Source organism: Neltuma alba, unplaced genomic scaffold (assembly GCF_004799145.2).
Source record: "Neltuma alba isolate B1F8T4 unplaced genomic scaffold, ASM479914v2 tig00003072_pilon, whole genome shotgun sequence".
Lineage (NCBI taxonomy): Eukaryota > Viridiplantae > Streptophyta > Magnoliopsida > Fabales > Fabaceae > Neltuma > Neltuma alba.
This window is the reverse complement of record NW_021633130.1, coordinates 303,087-329,710: the sequence shown is the minus strand read 5'-3', so window position 1 is coordinate 329,710 and position 26,624 is coordinate 303,087. Positions and strand designations below refer to the sequence as shown.

Genomic DNA, 26,624 nt, shown 5'->3' with positions numbered 1-26,624 from the left:
AATGACAAATAATGGATTAACTACTCTGCGACTACCACACATCATAAATAAATATATATACAAATATATTATTTGTAATATACTAATAGTATAATTTATTTTTCAAGCGCTGGTGAAAAAAAAATTATTTTTCAAACGTATTTATATCTTCCGATTCACATGATTACAAATAAGCGTGTAATCAGAAGCTATGGTACTTTGCAGCAAAAAAAAAAAACAGAAGAAGAAGAAGCTATAACAATTTGTTAAGTGCAATGGTCAACAGTCAACACCTCACCCTCTTCTCATTCTCCCGAGCCGTTAAGTTCTCCGTCAACCATGACGTCATCGATTCTTTATATTCGCGCGAACTGCCCCACTTCAATTCCAACTCCCCATCCCCCCTCCCTCAAAGCCTCTCACCGAAACAAACAGGGTATATATGACAGAAATAATTCGAGTCGCTCACTTGCTCCTGCTAAAATGAGACTCTTTTTCAGGTTCTTCATTCTTCTGGCCCTGCTTGCTTTTGTTGTACCTTCTTCCTCCTCTTGCAAACTTAGTCAAGAGGAAGGCGACCTTATGTCCAAGGCCTTCAAATCAGTCTCCCGATTCAACGTTTCTTTGTTATCCCACTGCCCCGACGATGATCAGTTTAGGGCCACAAGGCTTCCTTCCAAGAATCTCCGTGGCCCTATTTCGTGGAAGTTTCTGAGGAACGTTTCAAACTTGCAAGGTCTTGATCTCTCTGGGAATTCTCTTCAAGGTCAAGTGCCTGGCTGGTTCTGGCCAAGCTCGAGCCTGGCTGGTTCTGGCCAAGCTCGAGCTTACTGGAGGTCAACCTTTTCAATAACAGGTTCGGAGGTAGCATTCATGGCTCCTTCGCTTCTTCTCTTCAAATGCTTGATCTCTCACACAATAGGTTCACAAACCATGTTCAGCTTTCTGGGTTTTCAAAGCTGAAAGTTCTTGACCTTTCTCATAACAATCTGAAATACCTCCTTTCTGGGTTTCAGAAGCTCACCAACCTGAACTACCTTGACCTTTCCAATTGTAAAATCAAAGGAAATGTCAAACCTATCTCTGTTTTGAAGTCGTTGAATTACTTGGACCTCTCAAATAACGAGTTTAATGGTACTTTTCCTTCTGATTTCCCTCGTCTTCATACCCTTCATTTCTTGAACATTTCTCACAACAATTTCAGAGCCATACTTAGCTTCGATGGGTACAATAAGAAATTTGGCAAATCAGCTTTCCTTCACGCCAGTGCTAATTTCAACTACTACGCTTCCAAAACATTGACGTTTCATCACCCTCCGAAACGAGACCCGATCAGTGCGAAACAACCCAAATCAAAATCTAAAACACTGATTCTCTCAGCTTGCTCTGCTTCAAGAGTCATCATTGTTCTATTGTGTATTTCAGTATTATGCATCTACAGGAAGAGACGATTGGCTAAGAAAAACAAATGGGCAATCTCGAAACCAGTCCCTCCATTGCCTTTCAAGGTCGACAAATCCGGACCGTTTGCTTTCGAGACCGAATTAGGTATGTCGTGGGTGGCTGATCTGAAGGAGCCATCATCGGCGTCGGTCATGATGTTCGAGAAGCCATTAATGAACCTGAGCTTCAAGGACCTGATCGCGGCCACGTCACACTTCGGTAAGGACTCACTGCTCACTGAAGGGAGGTGTGGCCCCCTCTACAGAGCCGTCTTACCCGCCGGGAGGGACATCCACGTGGCAATCAAGGTTTTGGAGAACGCCAGAGACGTCAAACATGACAACGCAATTGAATTGTTTGTTGAACTCTCAAAGCTGAAGCATCCAAACGTACTACCACTCTCCTGTTACTGCATTGCAGGTACTGTGCCGAGTTGCATCTTTCCAAAATCCAAATGCTTTCTTCCAAATTTTACTTGTTTTTCTTTTCAATTCTGTTTTTTTGGCAGAAGCAGCGTACATTCTGAAATTGAATTGAACCTGCTCCCATTAATTGCCTTCACGGGTTTTAATCTTATCATTTCGCACTCACTAACTTGCTGTGTACCCATTTTTCCTAAATCTACACTCTTGTAATGATTAAGTATAGGAATTCGTGTCTGTCCTGTTGTACATTTTGGTTTCGTAATTGAAATGTCTGTTTCTGGAAATAAGCAAAATATTTCAAATGGTTTTAGCCTAACAAAACTTTTCTGTTAATATTAATCTTTTTTTGGGAAAAAATTATGGAAGTTGGCAAACTTGATTCATGTTTGGCCTAATTGAAAAATTTGCTTAAATATGAGTGTACTTAAATGTGGTGAATTTAATTAAAATTGAAATTTGATTATGTTTATTGCAATTTCAGAAAAAGAAAAGCTGGTGTTGTACGAGTTCATGCCAAACGACAATTTAGGAAGATGGCTTCATGAGCTACCAATGGAGACTACTAACGTGGAGGATTGGGGTAGCGACACGTGAGAGATTCAAAACGGTGTTGGATCACAGGTGTTCTCATCAGAAACCATGGGTTGGCGAACACGACATCGTGAGAAGAGAGCACACGGAAACTTGGATTTGGTAAAATGACCAATCGAATATTATTGATTCAACTATGAATATTTATAGTACAAAACAGGAACCCATAATAGGCTAACTAGGATGGAACACCGGCCCAATACAACTCATACAATCAGTATCCTTAACACCCCCCTTCAAGTTGGGGACTATACAGATTAATAGTTCCTAACTTGCGTATCATGGCCTCATGATCTTCCCTCCCAAGAGCTTTAGTTAAGACATCTGCTAACTGATTCCGACTATTTACATGTTGTAAGTCAATGACTCCTTCTTGTAGTTTTTCTCGCACGAAGTGACAATCTATTTCAATATGCTTCGTGCGCTCATGGAAAACAGGATTACTAGCAATATATATAGCAGCCTTGCTATCACAATAAACCTTCACCGGCTCAAGCCCTCTCACATCCAAATCTCTAAGCATGCGTGTCAACCATGTAACTTCAGACACGGCAGATCCTAAAGCTCTGTACTCTGCTTCAGCGGAAGACTTAGATACTGTTTGCTGCTTCTTAGATTTCCAACAGATTGGAGAACCACCAAATTTGAGTACAAAACCAGTCACTGATCTCCTTGTGTCATGGCAAGCTGCCCAATCAGAATCTACATAGCATTCTAAGTTTGTTCTGTTGGTTGCAGCAAGGAAGATGCCCATTCCAGGATTGCCCTTTAAGTATCTCACCACACGTGTGGCTGCCTCCATGTGAGATTTCCGTGGAGCACTCATGAATTGGCTGAGAGTCTGCACCACAAAACATATGTCAGGCCGAGTCATGGTAAGGTAAGACAACCTACCTACTAGGCGTCTGTACACAGAGGGGTTTTGAAGAAATGGATCCAAATCTGTTTCGGTACTATGTCTCTTCTTATTTGCCTTGTTGGATGCCATTTGGATCCCTTCACGTGACAGCCTAACACTTCTTTCCATAGGAACTTTCAATGGCTTGGCACCAATTAAACCTGCATCTGAAATAAGATCAAGAGTATATTTTCTTTGACTAAGAACAATACCTTTCCTGGACCTTGTCAATTCCAATCCCAAAAAGTATTTAAGCTCCCCTAAATCCTTAATTTTAAATTTCTGGTGTAGATGAGTTTTAGTTTCATTAATTCTGTCAATGTTATTTCCAGCAACCACAAGATCATCTACATAAGCTAGAACCACAGTAATGTCGTGTTTATTTTGTTTAACAAAAAGGGAATAATCATATCTACTTTGTCGAAACCCCCCTTGTATTAAAGCCTCAGTAAGTTTGGCATTCCACTGTCTGGATGCTTGCTTGAGGCCATATAGAGACTTGTTCAGTTTGCAAACTTTGGTGCCGGCAAACTGATCAAACCCCTGAGGAATTTTCATATAGACCTCCTCATGTAGGTCCCCCTGCAGAAATGCATTGTTGACATCCATTTGGAAAAGATGCCAAAATGCATGGCTGCCAACGAGCATGGCTGCAAGAAAATACACCTAACTGTAACCATTTTGACAACTGGAGAGAAGGTCTCAAAATAATCAATACCTTCTTGTTGACTATACCCTTTAGCCACTAAACGGGCTTTGTAACGTTCAACACTACCATCAGAGTTATATTTTACCTTAAACACCCATTTACAACCTATAGTCCTTTTACCTTTTGGAATGTCAACAATATCCCAAGTGTGATTCTGCTCAAGAGCTTGCATTTCCTCTCTCATGGCAGTCATCCATTTGGGATCCTTTGCTGCATGCTCAAAGCTATAAGGCTCAACAACAATGTCAGTGGAAAGTAAATAATTCTTATAATCAGCAGAAACATGAGCATAAGTAATATATTCATGCAAGGGATACCGGCACTTGACTTTTCCTTGGTTACTATCAACTGTGTCACCAAGACAGATATAATCATTGAGCCAAGTAGGGGATTTTCTGTTCCGAATAGGTCTATCAATTCCTTCTACATGCCGTTCAGTATCAATATTAACCTCATCACCATGGTGATCAAGAATATCAGGAGAATTAGCAGATTCATTGTTAATAATGGTCTGTCTAGGATTAGACTCGGTGGAAACATGATCATCATAGGCAAAATAATCCAAGGCAGACTTACCAGTCCCTGATGCTTGATTATCAAATGAAATATCTTTAAAAGGAAACTTGGTTTCTACAAAATTGACATGTCTACTAACAAACATAGTCTTGGTCTTAATATTATACAGTAAATAGCCCTTTTGATTAGGTGGATACCCCATAAAAATGCTGACTTCAGCCCTGGGCTGAAATTTATCATTATGACAATAAGAGACAGCAAATGCAAGACATCCAAAAACTTTCAAATGTGTCAAGTCAGGTTGTTTCTTATATAAAAGCTCAAAAGGAGTTTTATAATTCAGGATTTTAGAAGGAGTTCTATTGATCAAATAAGAGGCAGTCTTAATGCTTTCCCCCCAAAACTTAATCGGAACACCAGAATGAAAGATAAGGCTTCTAGCTACATTAAGCAAGTGTCGATGTTTGCGCTCAACCACCCCATTTTGTTGTGGAGTGTAGGGACATGTTGTTTCATGAATAATGCCCCTCTCAAGAAGAATACATTTTAGTTTAGTGTTAGTGAATTCTAACCCATTGTCAGTTCTTATTCTTTTGACAGTAGTAGAGAATTGAGTACTAACATATTGCAAAAAATTAAGTAACAACTGAAAACTATCACTTTTATTGATCATCAAGAAAGTCCAAGTACATTTAGAGAAATCATCAACAATGGTAAGAAAATATCTATACCCCTGATAGGTAGGTTCCCTATAGGGACCCCATATGTCAACATGTACCAATTCAAAACAACATGAAGAAACAGAAACTGAATGGGGAAAAGGAAGTCTAGCTTGTTTAGCTAGAGGACAAACATCACAATTGACATTAGAAGGACCTACAATTTCATTCTTTATCTTGTCTATATGCCTAATGACTTCTAACGGAGCATGTCCTAGTCTATAGTGCCACAGTTGAGAGGTTTCTTTCCTTGTGTCGTTTGATGGAAGATTCATAAGAGCATTGTCCAAGGTTAAAATTTTTCCAATCAAGTATAACCCACTATGGATTCTACCAATCACCTGAGACCTCCCAGTTAAAATCTCCTGCAATACACAGAACTCAGGGTAAAAAGAGACAATGCATTGCAGTTCTTTAGTTATTCTAGACACAGAGACAAGATTATAACAGCATTCAGGAGTATAATAAACATCACGCAATATAATGCTGTCAGAAAGTGTTACTGTGCCAGTGTGTGTGATTGTAATTTTATCACCATTAGGCAATCTGATTTTCCTAAGGGGTCCTGAGTAAACCGTAGCACTATCAAGCATAGTAAGACTACTAACTACATGACAAGATGCTCTAGAGTCTAGTATCCAATGGGTTTTACAAAGATCAGAGGGGAGTGCATTAATATTACCTGAAATGTGTTCCTCAATGTAATCTGCCGTCCCAATCATATCTTCATTACCATCACTCTTGAGAAGCTGTAAGATCTTATTGTACTGCTGTTGGGTGATAGAGGTTTGATTTCCCGAGTTGTTTGAAGGTGCAGAGGACTGAGGTGTCTGTTCTCCTACTACTCGATTCAAGTGGCCTGTCTGAACCTTTCTTCCTCTGAAGTTGGGAGGATATCCAACTAACTCAAAGCATTGCTCTTTCTTGTGGCCTCTGCGATGACAATGACTGCATTCATCTTGGGATCTTCCCCTGCCACGGCCTCTTCCAAATCTCCCTCCTCTAGTTGTGGTGATTGCTGCATCAAATGGGCTATAAGGTTGCTGTGAACATATAAGCCTCTGATCCTCATCTTGGGAGATCATGGCATAGGCTTGGTTGAGAGTCGGTAACGGAGACATTAAAAGAATTTGTGATCGCGCTTGTTGAAAACTGTCATTCAAGCCCATAAGAAACTGAAAGAGCCGCTGCTGCTGCACTATTCTAATGTATTCTTGAGCAGTTTCACACTGACAGGTGGGCAAGGGAACTAACAGTGCATATTCATCCCAGAGTTCCTTTAGCTTGGTAAAATACGCAGACACAGTAAGGGTCCCTTGAGTAATGGAAGAAATACCTTTGAGTAATGAATAGATTTTTGCGCCATCCACTTTGTGAAATCTCTCTTTGAGATCAACCCAAACAATGTGCGCATTCTCAGCGAACACTATACCGTTAGCTATCTCCTTATCCACTGAATTGATCAGCCAAGAAAGGACCACAGCATTACAGCGATCCCACTGTTCTTTGAGATGTGGTTCATTGGTGCGGGTGTATGTGCCTTCGATGAAACCCAATTTATTCTTCCCTTGTAATGCCAGACGGATAGCACGGCTCCAAACCAAGTAATTGTTGGAACCGGTGAGCACTTGAGAAACTAAGGTTGTAGCTTGTGTGTCTGAAGGATGCAAGTAAAGAGGGTGATTTGCATCAATTGTGGGGATGTTGGAGGCTTCAACTTTGGAAACTGCCTTATCGGCCATCGCGATAATTTCTTGAAGGAATCTTGAAGGAATGTGAACAGCTTAACTAGTGAGAAGACCAGTTCAACCACTGGCGATGGGGGAGAAGAACGATGAAGTGTTGCGGATTACTCAACTGCGTGTTGGGAGATGGACGACAAGGTGGTGAACGGAAAATCGCTGAACGATGGGAAACTTTGACAGCAGCGGGTAGCCTATTCTTGAATTCTTTCGGTACGAACGTAGGAAATGATGACTATTAGCGCCTTCGTGGTGAGTATTCCCGCCTTCGTGAAATCTTGACGGTGGGCGAACTCCTAGGACGCAAGGATAAACTCTAATTGAAAGGGGAGCAAGCTGGATTGCGATTCTTGGGTTGCGCGAGTTCCAGAACTTGCCTTGACAAAACGATGACAGCAGCAACCATTTACACCATTACGGTTCTGCAGGCAAGGAGGCAATAGGGCCTTCAACTTTTGCCTTGGACTGGGCTCAACAATCGGACCTGGCTCTTGGTACCATGAGAAGAGAGCACACGGAAACTTGGATTTGGTAAAATGACCAATCGAATATTATTGATTCAACTATGAATATTTATAGTACAAAACAGGAACCCATAATAGGCTAACTAGGATGGAACACCGGCCCAATACAACTCATACAATCAGTATCCTTAACAGTATTGCTGTTGGGATAGCACGTGGCCTGGCATATCTCCACCATGCCAAATCAAAGCCCATCATACATGGCCACCTAGTCACCTCTAATATCTTACTAGCCGACGACTTTCAGCCCCGAATCGCAAATTTTGGGTTTCGAAAAATTGGGCAGCATGATAAGTCGAATTGCACAACAAAGATGGACATTTACTGCTTTGGTGTCGTGCTGATGGAACTCTTAACAGGGAGGGCCAGCACGGTGGAGACTGTCATGTGGGTGAGGAAGATGGTGAGAGAAGGAAATGGGGTGAGCGTGTTGGATGAGAGGTTGGGAGACGAGGGCAGCGAGTCGGAGAGGGAGATGGCAGAGAGCCTCCGAGTGGCGTTCTTGTGTACGATGGAGTCATCGGCGAAGAGGCCCACAATGCGGCAAGTCCTGGGGTTGCTCAAAGACATTCATCCTTGCGATGGACTCCATTAATCCCAAGTCTAAATTCTCAACAACTTGTTCTCCATTATTTTTTTTCTACATCTTTTTTTTTGGTAATATTTTTCTGCTTCTTTTGTTTTTCCCCCCTTAAAAAATACACAATTTAATCCTCAAGTACACATTTTTCATTTTGTAAAATTTATTGTAGGCATCATATGGCGTGAAGAGAAGCCTAGGCCGTGTTTGTATAGAGTACTCCTCCCTTATATTCGTTTAAATTTAAGTCTTTTTAAGCAATTAAATTTTTAAACAGGCTATTTTAACAAAATTTCCCTAATTCTTTTTTTTTGGGCATGGTACAGATAATCCCACTCATATTATTCACTTTTTGCCTGTCCTTTTTGGCCTTTTCCTTTTTATTTTTCTATTTTTGTCTTATTCTTTTTTTTGGCCTTTTCCCCTCCTTCCTTTGTTCTCTTTTAAATTAGTTAATTCTTCTTTGGGAAAGAATATTCCTTTCCCCGAGCTCGGGGAGCAGTTAGATGTGGATGTAGCATTAGCACTTCAGCAGTTTTGCAATATTTAGGTCATTTTTATTTTTATTTATTTTTAACTTTAATTAAATTAAAGCTTGAGTTTCTGTTTTGTTTTTCTTTTCAGATAATTATTATTCCTGAATGAAAATACTCGTTCTGGATCTATTCCTCTTTGATGAAAGAATTTTTATACTTTTTTTTTTGTCATAAATTCTGAATATAAATTTAAAAAATATAATTGTGAGGTCAATAAAGTTTACCAAAAAACTATACTTCATGATTTGAATAATATAAAGTTTCCCAAAAAACTATACTTCAATGTAATCTGAAACTGTTTTTTTCCCTCTCATTATCGTATAACTATGTGGCTACAAAAATTTCAGGTGACTTTTGTATTAATGGATGAGTCATTATACGGTGTTTGTCCTGCACGGGCATGTCATTCTGGACTTTCAGCTTTTAATCTAATTGGTCTGCTTGCCCGGCATGCTGATAAGCCCTTGCGTGTAAATGCGGAATCATATATTGGTTCGAAATTATTGAGATTCCCTCACATTTTCTCTATTCTTTTTTAATTGTATATTAATTAATTCCGCTCAAGACTACTTATTGAATCTTGCATGTACTTATTCATTCTTTTAATTTTTAATTTGATATTTTTATATTTTTCTCTTTTGATTAAATCTTTTAGCTTTACTTTGTTAACACCGTTGAGTCCTACTAATAGTGTTAATAGAACAAAATTAAAGGATAAAAAGTGAAAAGTATATCAAAAAATAAAGAATGAAAAAATTACATATACCTAATTAAAAATTGAGTTAAAATATAAGTATCCAGAAAATGATCTTTCCTTAAAATTAAAATAAAAGAATTTTGAACTGAGCAGTTGCAATGATTCTTGGATATTTTGCAATTGTATAGTATTATAACCATAACATGCACAAAATATTTTATTTTAACGTTTATCACAACATTATATGCCCACTAAGTTGGCAACCAAAAACAAAAAAACTAGATTCAATTCTAAGATCCCTGGCACTTGATGCGGGAGTGCTTTGGTATTGGATTTATACTGCTTTTCTTTTGCTTTATTTCATGTTTCAAAACATAACATCAAGATAGAATAGGGTGTGCTTAACTAGACACTTAGGAAGTTGGGGGGCTTGCCCCCTTTCCTTTCTGTCCTAGGGTTTACCCTTGTGGGAGCCTGTTTATCTCCGCGAGTGGCAGTATCTTTTCCGGCACCTCTCCCCGGCAACTGCCGTGGGAGAGGACGTCCGGCAGCGTGTGTGAGTGGAGGGCGTGTGTGTTGATGTTTGTGCGCCTGTGAGGCTGTTGGGAATAATGATTGAGGCAGGGGAGAGACCATTTTGTGATGTGTATTATGCGTATAGATCTGTGAAATTAAAGAAGGAAGATGATAGCCAAGGTGGAGCTCAATCAATTGAAAACATATCCCTAGCAGAACGAACACTTGAGCAATGGAGGTTGAAGGAACCTTGGATCGTAGTGCAGAGATTGATGAAAAATGAGAATGATCTGACGATGCCTATGGAAGCTAAGGTCTCGCTGACAGAAGAAACTTTTCAGAGCAGCCTCTACTGTAATAACATCAACATCAGAGCTCTGTCTTTCCGAATTGGCAATGCTAAACGATGTAAGGTTTGGTCGAATCTACCTCTATCGCAAATATGTTTATTCACTCCAGGAATGTGCTGTTATGTTGATGAAGAATATCAAAATCTAATGATCCTAAGGTATGATAATTTTTGCTTTATCCTGCTCTATTTGTTGAATATTTGGATCAATTTGATGCAATGGATCTGGTTGAAGAGAGCTTTTGGAATGTTTGTTAACTATCCTTTATGTGGAAAAGTAATGGAAAGAAAGGAGGTTCACATAAGAATGAATTTGGCATGGTACGAGATTGTTCAACCGATTGTTATACTTCTATCTGAAAGTCTAATGTGGCCTCTTTGTGCTGATTATGAGGATGTTGAGTTAATAGAGATGAATATTGTTTTGAGTTGTTCTCTCTTATTACCCGGAAGAGAAGATCTTTTGCAAACTCTGGTCAAGTTGTTTTAAAGAAGCGGGATGATCTGAGATGGGTTCCACCTGGAGGAGAGGATTGTCTTCTCATTTCTCTGGTTATAAAAAAAGTGTTGTGTTTGTTTGTTGGTGCCCTTTGGCAGAATGATACAAGGTCTAGATTTCTTATGCTTGTTGTCCTGGAGGTCTTTTTTGGCTTTCAGCAACACTCTTCCTCTCTTGGCTCAAGGGAGTGGTTTAAAGCTGCCATTGTGGATGCCGTATTGGCGTCAAAGAAGTTGGGCTCAATTGTTGAGCAAGTCTTTGGGACTACCACCTTCTACAGCCGTTCTTGTTTGTGGAAGTATTGGGATTTGGTGTATTTTGTTCAGCTGAAGAGTATTCCTTTGTGCTTGTATTTTGTTCTGGTGTTTGTGTTTTGTTTCTATAGTTTGTTGGTTTTCATTCCCGTTATCCTTTTTCTGGGTTGTACTTTGGTGTTTCGTAGACTTTGCTACTTTTAATTGATACGAATACATATATTTCTGGCCGAAAAAAAAAACATAACATCAAGATCTGACTCATAGATTCCAACCTCTTTTTTTATGTAACCTTTTCTGTTACTTAAAAAAATGGCCACTTCTGCCAACCGCCTCTAGGCGGAGTGGCACATAGTGTGTACGTGTGTTGGTAATGTGCGGGTTCGATCCCGCCCCTCATGTAACCAAAAAAAAAAAATGGCCACTTCTAGCTTCATGATGGGATCCAGTGCCTTTAAGCTTTTGATTAAAGTTAATTTCTAACACATGAATTAGATTTGCTTTGATTCCTCACTTTTCAGTAACTTACCCCCACATCTTGGACTGTTCATCTGAACAAAAGGGGATCGACAAATTCAAAGATAGGAAATTGATTAGAGCGAAATGGAATTAAGTAAATTATTATTATATGATTGTGTACAAAATTCATGCTCAGACAGTTAGAATTTTGGAACATCTACATTTAGTGTACATGTAGACTAGAATACAAAATACTCTTCTGATTCTTAATATAAGACTTATTTAATTAATTTGATTAGATTAAGGAAGTTAAGTAAGTTAGTTAATTATAAAAAAATATGACATGTTTTTCCTAAAATACTATAATCATCTTCTTTAATATCCTCTCTCCCTTTTCTACTTATTTATGGTTGAGGGAATATCTATACGGATAATTTAGAAAAAATTGATAAATATGAGAAATAGGTATTATATTTATGACCAAAATTAACTCAAAAATTGGGTTTTATATTAACGATTGGAGAAGTATTTCAAAAATTTCTTCGATTCCTAGTGATAGATGGGAGTGATCAAATATTATTTAGGTCATTTGCTTTGGCTTAATGGTTTTTCTTGGCCAATATAGGGTTAATCAACCAGTTCAAATTATGTAGTTTAAGTTGATATTAGAAGTTATATATACACGTGTATTCCAGGGAGAATTACACAAAGTTTTTAAATAATAAAATCAATTACATATAACTCATAGTCACTTGTAAATATAGAAGGTTGACATATAAATAAAATTAAAAAAGTTGATTAGTTTTCTTATTTGGAACGGTTTCCAGGAATAACAATCCTTTTCGAGTTGGCAGGGACTTTGAAGCTGTGGGGCATTGCATGGGAAGGGGAAGATTTCCAAGGAAACAGAAGTCAGTATAATTTCATTGAGAAAGTGGCAGAAAGTGAACGTTATGGAAATTGCGAGCAACTCTCGATCATATAAAGGTCTAATGGCTCGTTTTTTTTTTTTAATTAGAGCTTTGAGTGTGGTTGGCTTGGGACCACCTAGAAATGAGTTGTTGCGAGGATTGAGGGGCTTCTCCAGTTGAGCTTTTTGGTACTTTGGTTGACCCCCTGGTTTGTTAGGCCTTTTATTGTGTAATTTGTCTTTGCTTTTTGTTCCAAGTGCATATTTTTATGCAATTATTTATATTTTTAAATCTTGATCTTTTGATTGAAAAAATTATGAACGAGTGGATTTTTCTAGTAATTTTGTGATTAGGACATTAGTTATATAATTGAGTCTTATTCTTGAGGAAAGATAGATGGAAAAATCGCAACAACAAAAAAAACAAAAGAAAACCGTGGAAATTACAAAATCACAAATTAGGATCGTTACAATGCTTTCATAGGTTTTGATAATAATTGGATTGCAATTGACAACATATTTATTCTTTTTTAACAAAATGCTTGATTTGCAATTTCTCCAAAACAGATTCAATTTTAAGTTAAAAAATTATACTCCTTTGCTTCTTAATGTAAAACCTAATCAATTAATTTGAGTTGATTAAGAATGTTATTTAAATTAGTTAATATGATACTACCTCCAATCCTAATTATAAGACTCAGTTTACTAATTTGGAGATATTAAGGAATTTAGTTAAATTAGTTACTGGTTAGAAAATATCACCTATTTTCCAAAAATACCCTTATAAAATTTAAAAAAATAGCCCCGTACAATACCTAATTGCCCACACCAAATCTCAATTTGACAGCACTGATCGATCTCTTTGGATTTTCAATTTCTACTTTGTGATTTCATTTTTTCTTTTTTTCTTTTTTTGAGTTGAGATTTCAGATTTTCTTGTTTTTATGGATTCATTGCATTCTTACAACCGCTCCAAACCTCTGGTTGACAGCATTGACTGGTCTCTTATTCTAGACTTTTGATTTCCAATTTCTGGTTTGTGATTTCAGATTTTCATCGATCTAAGAACTTCTGTAACATCCTAAGTTTTTATCAGGTTTTAATAGCCTCTTTTGGTTGATTTTGAGGGTAGATTAGCAATTTAATCTTGATTTGGGTGTTTGGGTTGAATTTGAGGTATGTTGGAGGAATAGGTGAACGTACCCCTCTCAGGGTATGTTCGCCGCGGCGAAGTAAACTTCGCCGCGGCGCACAGAGAGTTTCAGAGGGGAGTGTCTTCTCGGGAAGGTTTGGCCGCGGTGAAGTCTTGGGGACGCCGCGGCGAAGTTATTCCGGTGAGCGAGGCTTCCCTTTCGGGAAGGTTTCGCTGCGGCGAAAGTAGGGGTATGCCGCGGTGAATGTTTTCTGGGCAAGCGAGAGTTTCCTCTCGGGAAGCTTTCGCCGCGGCGAAAATTGGGGTTCGCCGCGGCGAAGTCGGGTTTTCAGGCGAGTAATCCCTCTCGGGATTAGTTCGCCGCGGCGAAAGGTCGCGAATCTATATATTCGCGGAAGGAGTTCTTCGTGCGGAAATTAGAAAAATCTGAGGTAGAGAGAGAGGCTCTGCTAGGGTTTCGGTATATTGGCTTGGAGGGGGCATTTCTAAGGATCCATTACTTCAAGTAAGTGATTTTAACCTCTAATCTTCTTTCTTTCTTGGAATTTCTGAGGATTTTTGGTGGAACCCTAGGATTTTCTAAGTTGTGATGAAACTGAGGTTTTTGACCGATTATTTTGAGTTTAATTGATTGCTTTGGGTTAGTTTAAGTATTTGATCGGTGTAGTTTCCTTAGATTTAAAGAATCTTGAATTTTTGGAGTTAGGGTTTATAGAAATGGATGATTTGGGACTAAGGATGACAGTGTAGAGGTTGATTTTGAGTTTTGTGATTTGGGTTATGTTAAGGAGGGTTAAATTGGATGTTTAATCGGTTTAGATTTATTGTTGAAACCTTAATTGTTCAAATGGGATGTTTGGGTGTTGAATTCTTATAGTGGGTCCTTGAGGTTATGAAGTTTAATTGATGTTTGGAAAGGAATTAAAGTTTTAATGGATTGGTATGACTTTGGAGTGTTGCCTTGATAGTTATACCCTTTGAGTTGGGTAGAGTTTTGATGGGAGATAGGAATTTTGTGTCCCCAAGTGTTGTTTTGGCCACATTATTAGTTTGAAAGCTAATATATGATGGTTTTGTGTTTGTGTGCTTGTGTAGACCGGTTGTGAGTCTTGATGGTGCACGGGGCCACATTGTCGGTTTGTTATTCCTTGCTCAGACGAGAGGTAACCACTTTCCAATCCTTAGTACTTGCTTCGGTGGTATTGTGAGTAGATTTGTGTTTGTGCTCCAAGTAGTAATTGTGTTCAAACTATATATTATATATATATAAAAAAAGGGGGAAAACCGTCTTGTGGGGTTTTTGATTGATGATGAATGAAATCTTGAAATTGTGAAGGATATGCCACTGAATGAAGTTACTTATAAGATGTTCAATTACCATTTGATTATGATTTGAGCATGATGCATGATTTGGGAATTGGTGAGAGTTTTTGATAGTTACTACCACGTGGTAAGGCCTCCATTAATGCATGATGGTTGGCTTAGTACGTCCCCCATAGTGAGGGATAGGCCTTTTGGCTCCTTACGTCCCCCAGAGTGAGGGATAGGCCTTATATGGCTCCTTACGTCTCCCATAGTGAGGAATAGGCCGGCTTCGGCTCTTGAAAATCCCCCAAAGTAAGAGATTTGGTTAATGGGATTGCATCATTGCACATGCATGAATTGTTGTGGCTATCTTGTTATCATATTATTTGTGAACTGCCCCACTTGACATCTCACGAGCACCTATTTAGTAGTACCTAGTATTGGAAAGGCTGGTTACTGGGACTTTGTCTCACCCCGTGGTTTACAATGTTTTCAGGTGAAGGTTCCGGGCGTGAGCCATCGGGAAGAGACGCAGAGGCTTGAGCTTGGTTAGCTTTAGGCCTCTAGCATTTGTATATGTATGGCTAGTATATATTGCCACATTTAGGACTGCTTTTGAAATATTTGATTACCCGGCCTTGTTGTAAACTGGAGAGAATGTATCTCCTTATTTTGGTTGGCCGGAGGCCATTGATAGTGTCTTATGAAACTCTGGATTATTTTGTTGGGAATCTTTTAGATGGGCTGATGTGATGTGTTTTGTTACCCGGGCCGGAGGCTCGGAGGCCCAGTAGTTGTAAATGAATGATTTTAGTTGCATGCATCAGAGTACGGGTTGACCCGAGTTTGAAAGTCAATTTCTAAAAATATGAAATTTTCCTTCTACTATGGTAGCTCATTTTAACATATTTCCTTTTCTACCATAGTAGTGGTTTTATGGCCAGGTTATAATGTTTTTAAGGTTAAGGGTCTTTTCAACTTCTACCGTTCGATGTGTTTTTATTGATTCATTGTGTTTACTTAAGATTCATTCACATATTTTTGTCTTGATCGTCCTTCTAGTGTCGCTGATAAGATTACTAGCTTATCTCCCTAGAAGTACATGTGGCATCCTACTTGCTTGCTATAAATGGTCGCTGTTGAGAATCAATCTCACTCAATGCCCACAAACTTGGATTTGAACAACAAAGGAATTGGTGAATCCGAAACAGGTGATGGCATTAATATGATTTTAGGACTTTACAGCTTATTGTTATCTTAATCAAAGACTAAGAACTTTTTTAGCATAAGTCAATAGTTTGATTACTAATTCTGTAATCACTTCGCTTTTATGTCATATATTTGTTTACTAATTCTGTTGCCCTTGAGAGAGATAACTTTTAGGTAAGTTTCTCTTGGACCGGAACAAACTGCCTAGTCAATTTCAAGAAGTGGAAGTTCATTCAGTGGAAATTTCAAACTTTGAACATGATGCTGAACAATGAATGGAACACATTCATGCACCCGAAACTAATGATACCCAATTATATCTTTAGATTGACATTGCATTCGCGTGACTTGGAATATTTTTATCTGTATTTTTGTTATATACGGTACAATTATTACTTGCACACACATATATATATATATAGGCTGCTACCCCATCACTGAGTTTTAATTTTATCTGCTTCATTTATAATTTTGAGACTATGACTTCTGTGGTAATCATATCTATATATATATAGAGGTTGTGTTCTGCTTTGATTTTTGCTTATTTGGCTTAATCTTTGCAATGAAAGGAGATATCCTCTTTCTCTTTCTATCTATCTGTGTCGTCATCTTTTTCTTCTTGGCTAGTAAGAATAACTGAGCTGTCTGCAAAGTTGCATGGTAAAAATCATAAAGGACAGAGGTTCTAATAAATATGATATTCCACATAAAGATAAATGATGATTTTTGGGTTTGAATATTGGCACTTGCAGCTTGATCTCTTTCAACAAAAGTTCATGAACTTCGCCGGGATGTAAAAAATTTCTCCCCGTACAATTCGTGGGTTGGAGTATTAATTTTTAAAGCAATTATGGAGAGCAAATATATTTACATCATTTAAATATATTGATAGAATAGATTGGTGAAACATGTTACATTACCATTGGTTAATTATTAGTACATAGCTGGTAGATTTTCTTTGGCTGATGGTTATTAGCACAAACTAATAGCTATGAAACACTTAAGCATGATTAAGGTGTTACATTTTTCTACTGAAATATAAACATGCTGCACACCTTAAACATGATGCGCTATATTTCAATTAAAAAAAAAAGTAAAAAATGTCAATTGCTTTACATTATTGAAATTTATAGCTGTAGATACTCTTTTATAAATATTTTAGGGCAAGAATTTGAAACAGTTCAGAGGTGAAAATAGCTTTTAACCTATAATTAACAATACATTAACTAAATATTAAATATTATAAATAAAAAATGGGGAAAGTTATTTTTAGGATAAGACTTATATTAATTTTCTTATATTGATTATATCAAGTTCTCCACATGAAAAAAAAAAAAGACATATAATGATGTATGATTAAAGAATTTAACATAATAGATATAAAAAACTTGACATAAGCTTTTGATTTTTTTTTTTTAAATACCCCTCAAGGACATGAGTCCTCAATCAGTTTTCAAGCAATAAATTTTGTAATTGATGCTTTTTCAGCAATTTGTCATTCTTATTATAATTATAAATTAAATTAAAGTCATACTTAAGAAAGTTTATCAGTTTAACTACGTCGTTTAATTTATGGTAGATCGTAGCCGTTCAAGCAGTGGAAAAATCGAGTTCGTCTGTTCAACTCTATCAGTTTCTTTGTTATACTTCTCTCTTGGCTCACTCGAGTCTCGACGACAGCGGCTTCTTTTCTTCTCCCTCTCCAAAAATGTCTTGTCGACGGGTTATCCGAACTGATTCACCAGCAGGTTCTTGTCACGGGTTTTCCTTCTCCGTTCTTGTTGCTGTTCTTCGATATGATGTTTTAGATCGTTTCGCTTAAGTTGTGCTGTGAGTCGGTGTAGTCCGAAAAGTAAAAAACCTAGAAGCATCTTGAGCTTAGAGAATTCGAAAGTTTAAACCATTTGTAAGCATTCAACCTTCTTAAGTATTTTTTTTTTGGTGATTTCCCTATTTTATTTTTCTCTTCTCATTTATTGGAACAATAATTGTGGGAAGAATTTGAATTTTAAACCGTATTTTTGGAAGTTATTGTGTTGGCAACACTTTGAACGTTATTTTCTTGCTTGTTGAGATCTTATAGTCTATAAAAGTTAAGCATATGTATATTATCAAACTTAAATAAGGAACTTGACTGGTAGTATCTGAAATTCTCATCCATGTTTTAAACATGGTCGCAGCCACACATCTAAAGGCTCGAGGCTTGTGTTATTACCTTTAAAATCAATGCAATTGAGCGAAGAGCTGGGTAAGTTGTTTGAATATCAGTTGGTTCTGGTTTAGAGTCTATATTGTCTTGATCCTACCAAGTTAAGGTTGCCAGTCATGCTGTATAGATTCCCATATTTGAAAGTTCAACTTTTGTTTGAATATTCCTTCTACCTTTTATTTTCCTTTATCAATTTACTTGCAAATTAAAACTAACTCCCTTCTCCATTTTGCAGCACAATACTTGATTTCTTCAACAAATTCTTCAAAATAGGAAATCAGATTTTCTAGAGTGGCTTATTAATCATTATTGCACCGACTGGTGTTAAGATTCTTCTTTCTGTATGGTTGACGTCATTTTAGGCTAAATGTGAGCTGCAAATAGGAGGGCTGGCAATGAGAGAACCCAAGCGACAATGATTCTGTCTTTGCTAAAATTTAAAATTGAAGATTTTGTTCTTTTCTACCTTCAATGCATTAACACTTAGTATTTTACTGGAATTTGCACTTGATTCCTTCTATCTATGATACTTTTCTATTTGATCAACCTTTTGGATTAGTCACTGGAGCCCCTAGCATCATGGCATCCAAGAAGAAGCAATACTAGGGTATTGCTTTGTTGTCCATATGCAACGATGAGGAAGATGACGAGATGGAGGATGTTGAAGGAGGAATGGAGGGAGGAGAGTGAGAAGAAGAGGATGGTGGGGAAATGAGGATTGTAGAGGAAAATCTAGAGAGTGATGCTTAGATGATGAGGATCCCTAATTCTGCTAATGAGGCTACTCTACTGGCTTAAAATGATGGGATGACCCCAGAGAAGAGTAAATTTGGGACTTCAATGCCACCACAGCCTTTGGTTGATATGTTGGTTTCACAGCAGGATCAACAAGTAGTGTCTGTTGAATCTAGGAGGAGTAGGAGAGGGACAATTACCGTTGTAGACTGTGGTCATATGAAATAGCAATGTCACCTGAGCCAGAGTTACTCTCTCTTACTTGAATCCACGCCTCTGTTTTTTTAGAAATGCATTTAAGTAGGACTGAGGACATGGCAATTTTGGTGTACTATATTTGTCTTCTATACGTTCCTTCATCATTGTTTTCTTCCATTGATGGAGTCATGTCTCTTAAACTTGAAAATTGCCCAAAATGTTTAAGACCCTAACATTACCTTAGCCACCCTGGCCTTGCCATATTTTCCAGGAAGGCTACCTTCTACTAGGAAACCATTTTCTCCTTCTTTATTTTAGGTTATAAGCTAATAACTTATATTTGGTTCTGATATCAAGATGGAGGGCCTGATGGTAACGGTTGACTCATGTTTGAGGAAGAACTTCAAACAACAAATGGTATTTCCCCTTTTGATTAAAGTTTGTTCTGCTAAATTTATTGTATCCTTTTTTTGGACACCTCATCCCACTATAGGTTATTCTCAGAGAATGAATATTACTTGATTAATCTGTTGGTGATAAAGAATAATATCTCAAGAGCTTCACAATGTCATTGATTTCTTTTTGGAACAGAAGAATTTAAAATTTTGACCAGTAATTTGTTCTTTCATTTGGCCAAAAAGTTTGTTCTTTCTAGAACTTGTATAGATGGTTCTGGTAAGATAATTATGAATATGAGCTAATGAATCTGAACTGTCATATTCATAAGGTAATAAACATATAAAACAGTTAAAATTAACTTCTGCATGAAATGTATTTAATCAAGAACGATTATTCAACTGACCTTTTATATGCAATTTTTTTGCCTATATTTGATTGTTTAACTGTTTAGTTCTGGATAATTGAAGTGCATGAGAGTTTGTCTGAGACTAGTAATTTGAGAATATGCCAATCTTTTGGACTTTGGTTGGGTATTTAAGAATAAGATTATTGAAAAAGAGGCTTGGACATTACGTTGGGGTGGTTTTAGTTCACTTTTCCATGAAGTATATTAGATGGGAATGATCCTATTGTTTTATTTTGTTTTTCTGTTTATCATTTTGCCTTTTGGTCCACTGTTTTTTCCCCTCTGAAGAACTTCCTTGAATGTGGTTTTGTAAGTGATTTGCTAGATGGAGCATCATCAGGATCTTTTTATGTTGAGACCTACCAGTCAAGTTAACACTCCTTAGTTTTCTCATTTTTGAGCCATCTCGTACCATGCAAGTTGATGCTGTGGCTGGATCAGATGGTGCAGAACACGAAGAAACAGCTTAGGAAGAGCAGAAGTTTGTAGATCCATTGGATAGATTTCTCCCACCACCACCCAAAGTTAAATGCTCTGAATGCCTACAAGTAAATTCCTTTGGATTAATTTTGCAATAATCAATAAATTATTCTTGATAAATTTTAGATATGTGCTAATTTATTGAATTGAACTGGTGTGCTTTGCTCCCTCCCCTTAAAAGAAAAACAGCTATTGTGTGCTTGTGTAGTTTGATGTCTTTTTCCCTTTCTGCTTTGTGCCACACTAGAGCTCCGCTTTTAATTTGCTATGGCTCTTTAAATTCTTAAGCTTCTTATCAGTTGATTTTATTATTTTCATATGTTAGTTAATGAATATGATTAAACCAATTTGGCGATACTTTGGAAGAGTTGTGATGCAATATTACACTCTAATCTCTTATGACTTCCAGTCCTGTTTAGTGATTGTGCATATATGTAATGTAAACTACATGTACATACATAATTCTAAGGTCCTGTAGAAGCACTTTAATATAGTGATCTATGTTTAGAATTTTGGCATTGAAATTTTGATTAAGTGTTTTAGTGTGAGAATCTACCCATCCAAAATGAATTTAAGGTGTAGAAGTGCGGAAATCACTCATCTTGCGGGGTATTATTCGATGAATTAGGCAGCTGCTCTTGTTTAATTACTAAGTGGTGATATATGGTTTGATTCATTAACATGTTCCCTTTAATATGAATTCAAGACTTATCATTTCAGATATTACTAATTCTGTGATTAAATCATTGAATTATGAAAAAAGTGATAATTTGCCAATACTTCTCTGTATCAAGTTTTTTGACCACTAAACATCTCATTGAATGCACCTTATATTATTATATTTTTTGACTCCCTTCTTGACATTCTGTACATGGGAAGTTGAATGATCATCACTTTACTCCTTAATTAGTACACTGCCAGTTTAGCAGTTTTAAGTAATAGTTTAAATTAAAAAATAATTTCCCTCATTTTTTGATAAAGTAGAAAATTGTATAAAACTATTTTTAGCTTTTGCATATTTGTTGTTCTTTCATGAAAATGTGCTATGATTTTTTATTATTATTGCAGAGAAAGATATATAAATTTCTTGAGTATAAGAAGGCTGGAAAAAGTTTTAATGCAGTAGTTCGCAATAGAAAGGACTATCAGAACCTTGCCTTCCTGTTGCATGCTGTGAGGTATCAAGATATTGACCAGGATTTGATAAGGATGTATTGGACCCTCATAGATATGACCCAAGGGACTACTACGACCAAATAGTTGCTTAACAGTTTCTTCTCTACATCTACTTTCTTGTCCTTCCCTGTACTTGTTTATTTTATGCTCATATTTTACCTGATTTTGTCAATTATATAATACTTCTTGTGTGTTCTTGCAAACATTAATATTTCATGTTTGTCATATTCTAGATATACTGGTCGCTGGTACTTGGGCTGTTTAGGCTATTATTGTTCACTATGCTAACAATGGACTTGATATCTGGTATTAAAGAACTTGTTTATCTTCTAACCTGATGTTGAAATTATGTTTTGTCGTTGGATTGTGTTTTTTCTCTCCAAAGGTCCTTTTGATAATATTATTTGCGCTGAAATGGACAGCCAACGTCTATACATAGCTGTGTATGGCTAGTTATATCTGCTTTGGGGTTCTTTCTATATTTTTTGTGAATATGTTGGTCATGATTTTGGAAGTTAAATACTAGCCTAATTTAAGTTTCATTGTGATTTTAACCAACTTATTTGTCATGCCATATTTTGTTATTTGTTCATATTTTTCTTAGCACCATTAGATCATTAAGGCCGACTTTCATCCCTACTTGACGGATTGGTCTTGCAGTCAAGCTCCCTTTAAGTACTTGATACTGATGTTGCTTTACCACCCCTAACTGTCACATAGGCAAATATAAGACGTGGAAGTGACAACAAAGAGCAGAAGAAGAAAGCCTAGGAAGTTGAATTTGTCTCTAGGGGTGCACAACCAGGAATTGTAACTGGTGTTCCAATGATCAATGTACCCGTTGCAGGTTATAAATCAACCTAGTTTACCTATGGTATGGCAAAGATCATTCTTACTACTCATTTTCTATTTTATGCTGATTTTCTCTCTTCTCTCTTCAGGTGGTTTGCCTTTGATGCCTCCTATTGCTGAGGCCACCAATCGTGATGGTAGACTGAACAAAAAATCAAAATGGGACGAGGTATTCATTTAAACAAATGCACCAACACGTGCAACTTGCTTCAAATTTTTACACAATATTTCGGTGAATAACAATCCTGTTTAGATGGATTGGGATCAGAAAAATCCTCTGCCCTTTGTGGGGCAGGATTCTGTGCCTACTCACGCTACAATTTTGCTGCTAATGCTGGTGTGGGTACATGCATTTTGCGTGAGATTATGAATAACTTTGAGCTTCTTTATGTATTCAAGAATGAGATGTGTTTGATACTATGACCATTGTTGTAATGTTGGACAGGCAGCAAAAACGACGAGAGGTGGAAGAGAGAAGGTCAACTAAAAGGAAGGAAAGAAGGTCATGAGCTCCACTCATTTTGGTCTATCAAACTAATACCTCCAACCATTTTGAAGTCTTTTAGATTGCCGTCGACAAAAATGTTTGTCTATTCAATAAGTTTTGCTAAGTCACCATTCTATATATCATGAAAGGTAGAAAGGAATAGTGTTGTGGTTATCGCTGCAGGATTTCAGTCAGCTAAATGGCTGGTTTTATTTTGTTTAACTTTTACGAGCACGCTGAATCAGGATTTCGAGTAGGATTGTCATTCCAGTTGCTTGCGACAATGCAAAATGCACCACTGATTTGCTTAAAGCTTTTATTTTTTATTTTTTTTGGATAATTCTTAATACATGTGAGAGAGTATATAAGTGACTTTTTTTTCATTAAAAATGATGTTTTGGGTTTTTAGCTGTCAGTGTGAATGGTGCCAATGGCATAAGCAAGTAAAGCGAAAGATAAAATAAAGGGCATCAGGGAGTAATTTTGTTAACTAATATCAAGAAAGTAAAACATGGTGAATTTAAATGGTAGATATTTCATTCATTCTAGCTAACAGTTTAATATTGACCTAATAGAGTTATTTTCATTATTGCTTACCATTATTTTTTGAAATTTGGACCGTAATAGATAGATTGGCGTGATTTAAATCTTTAAATTGGTGCGAAAAAATAACTCACCTTTTATCTGGCTTGTAGTTAAGTCCTGGTCTATTACACAATGTAATTGATGGACATAAACCTTATGTCTGATTTCATTTATTATTCTTCTGTGCCTTTACAGATCATAAAAATGAATATTGTTTCATACAATTTTCAAGAACTCCATGGTCAATTGTGAGCATTCTCATTGAACTAATTAATAATCTTTATAACACAATTAAGCAAACCATGCAGATGTTGAAGGAAAGCTTCACAATCACAACAAACCAATTTCTGAGTCTTTCATACATTAATGGAACAGACCATGCGTTGGGTAGGGTTTTGTCATGCATCACCCAATTGTTTATGATAAAAACGGAGTTTCATTTATCAACTAATTGAGAATTCAACAAAAGCATCACCGTACAAATATCTGTCCATATTCGTCATCTTGCAGTCAATGATTTTGCAGTCCACACTTCGGATTAGCCGCCTGCATTAATCAAGCAACGAAACGAAGAAGGCTATTGAGTGTATTCTACATATATTCATGTTATCAAATATAATTCATTTTGTAGTCAATGTGTTAAAAAGCCTTATTTGTTTTCTTAATTTGAGAGACCTTTTTTGTTTTTAAAAATAAAAAATTAAAAAGGCTTGTTTTGTAATTTGCTGTTAATTAAGTTTTCAAAAACCAAAAAAACAGAAATATTTTTAAAAACTCAAAAATGAAAACAACTTCTAGTTATTTTCTAGTTTTTGTTTTCACATTTCCTATTTTTTTGTTTGCAAAAATTGGAAAAACTTTTTTTTCTCCACTTCGATGGCTTTTTTCTCATTTAAAAACTTGAGTTCTCATTAAAACTTCACTTTCCAATCTCAGTATGTTTATGTTCAAATTCAATTTTTTGAAGCAATTAACCAAACAGATTTTTTTGTTTTTCTTTTCAAAACTTGTTTTAAAAAACAATTTTATAAAACTATTTTGAGGGGGAAAAAAAACAGCCCCTCTGTTTTTATCATTCTATTTTGTAAATATATATCATATTTAGTTGAAAACATGGGTTAAATAGTTGGGGTAAACAAATTATCAAAATCATCCTTTTTGAAATACGCCAGCTGTTTCTTTTCTTCTTAATCACAGTTGATCTCTTTAAGATAAGCGAAAGTGATTCACTAACTCAACCGATACTATACAAAGAGAATGTACAGAAACAAAGAAAAATTTTATAAAAAAGTTACCAAAAAGAACACACTCACTCACAAAAAGATGGCTCCCCTGTTTCATCCTTTAATACGTAGCAGTAGTTGATATTATAGTAACTACTATTGGAAAAGAAATTGCAATAAACTTCAACAAGCAACTCGTATCTTTTAGTGATAGCAAAGCACAGACGAATGTAGCAAAAACATACAAATAATTTAAGAAAAAGAAAAAATTTGGCGTATAGGGAGAAAAAAAAGAGATGCAAGTTTTTTTTATTTTCAAGCTTGTGCCCTCATATATTAGGCTTTTATTGATATCATAATAACCACTAGGAAAAAAAAACAGCCGATAAGCAGAAAAATCATAAAAGTAACGAACCTGGAAAGAATGGTAACATGGATGATGGACTTATCCTTCTATATATTAACACTATCCTGCAATAACAAATCATAATATTAGCTGCCTAAAATAGAAGGTAATTTTGAGAAGAGACGTCATTGGCATAAGCACGATACAATCAATTTTCTATTTCCTTGGTCATTAGCAACACATTTTCCGAAACAATATTTGTTAGTGTGGGTATGTCATACCTTTGCTGAGAATAGCATTTCTACTGTTTTGTTAAGGTCTTCTTTATCCTTCCATTTCATCTCATGCTCTTCAATTTTTACTCTAGACAACTTTGGTGTTTCCAATACTCCTGGACAAAACACCTTCATTTCAAGACATCTGGTTATTTCTATCTCTTCTAATTCAGGGAATTCAAATGTCTGACTTTGTGAAGAGAACATCTTCAATCTTGGCATATCAGTAAGTTTGATCCACGACAATTGGTTAAATGTGATTCCACCTTGTACACCTTCATTGTTCTCATTCGGTACAATTTCCTCCATCCTTTTGCAATTGTCTATCGACAACCATCTAAGACTCACCAAGCTTTTGGCGGTTGAACTTGTCACCAAATAGACGAGTTGATGACATCTAGATATAGACAGCTTCCACAAATTTTGAAATAAAGCAGAGGATGGTGCCAACTTGACCAAGCTATGACAACTTTCGACTTTCAGGCATTTTATTAGGTCTTGATGAATTGGTGGTAGCTGAGAGTCATCCTTCCATATGCTCTTGAGTTGATCCAAATAGGCAATGTGTAATTTCTCAAATGGTGGGATTTTCCCCATAAAATCGATAATCTCATCTTGTGGGGGGAATACCTCCTCAAAGGAACTATTCTCCACATAAAGCTTTTTCAACATGGGAAATCTTTCAAGGGAACTATAGGGAAAGGTTACCCCTTCATCCTTGAAGCTTTCTACATAAAGAGTTTCCACTTCAGGAAAGACATCCCTTATCATCGTGACATTCTCTGCATTTAAAGCCATGCTTTCGATTGTGGAAATTACCTATAAAATGATAATTAATAAAACAATTAGCATAATGAGTAGGCGATTTAGTAGATTACATCAGGATATTGTTTTCAAGAATCAACTTTTTAAATGGATCGCTCGTCTTTTGCCAATATCTAAATTTTCATCATTTCACCATGAAATAAGATCCACACATTAAAATTTAAAAAATCCTTTAAATTAACTTCATAACCCCCTTTCTTTTCTCTAAATCAAATTAAAAAAAAAACCATAATCCCCTTCGAATTCACATTTAAGGCTAGGCTTTTTTGACTATGAAAATAACCTGTAAAACGATTATTTGGTAGAATTATTATTATAAGAAGGCAATTTAATAAATCAGGTCAGAATATTTTTTAAAATAATAATTTCTTATATAATTGTAGATAAAATCTTTCTTAATTGACCTGTCATCTTT

The 26,624-nt window shown here is 36.5% G+C and overlaps 1 long non-coding RNA gene and 2 pseudogenes across 1 annotated transcript; 2 read left to right on the top strand and 1 right to left on the bottom strand.

Annotated features, from left to right (window-relative positions):
• The first annotated feature begins 462 nt into the window (after nucleotides 1–462).
• On the top strand, nucleotides 463–8,141 carry LOC114740180 (calmodulin-binding receptor kinase CaMRLK-like; annotated as a pseudogene).
• Nucleotides 8,142–20,373: 12,232 nt separating this feature from the next.
• LOC114740179 (uncharacterized) lies at nucleotides 20,374–22,977 on the top strand (annotated as a pseudogene).
• Nucleotides 22,978–24,013: 1,036 nt separating this feature from the next.
• LOC114740166 (uncharacterized) lies at nucleotides 24,014–25,859 on the bottom strand. The gene is made up of 3 exons (XR_003739667.1): nucleotides 25,391–25,859; nucleotides 25,179–25,234; nucleotides 24,014–24,086 (listed from the first exon to the last, which is right to left on the bottom strand). It is a non-coding gene; the product is annotated as an uncharacterized LOC114740166 (long non-coding RNA).
• Nucleotides 25,860–26,624: the final 765 nt, after the last annotated feature.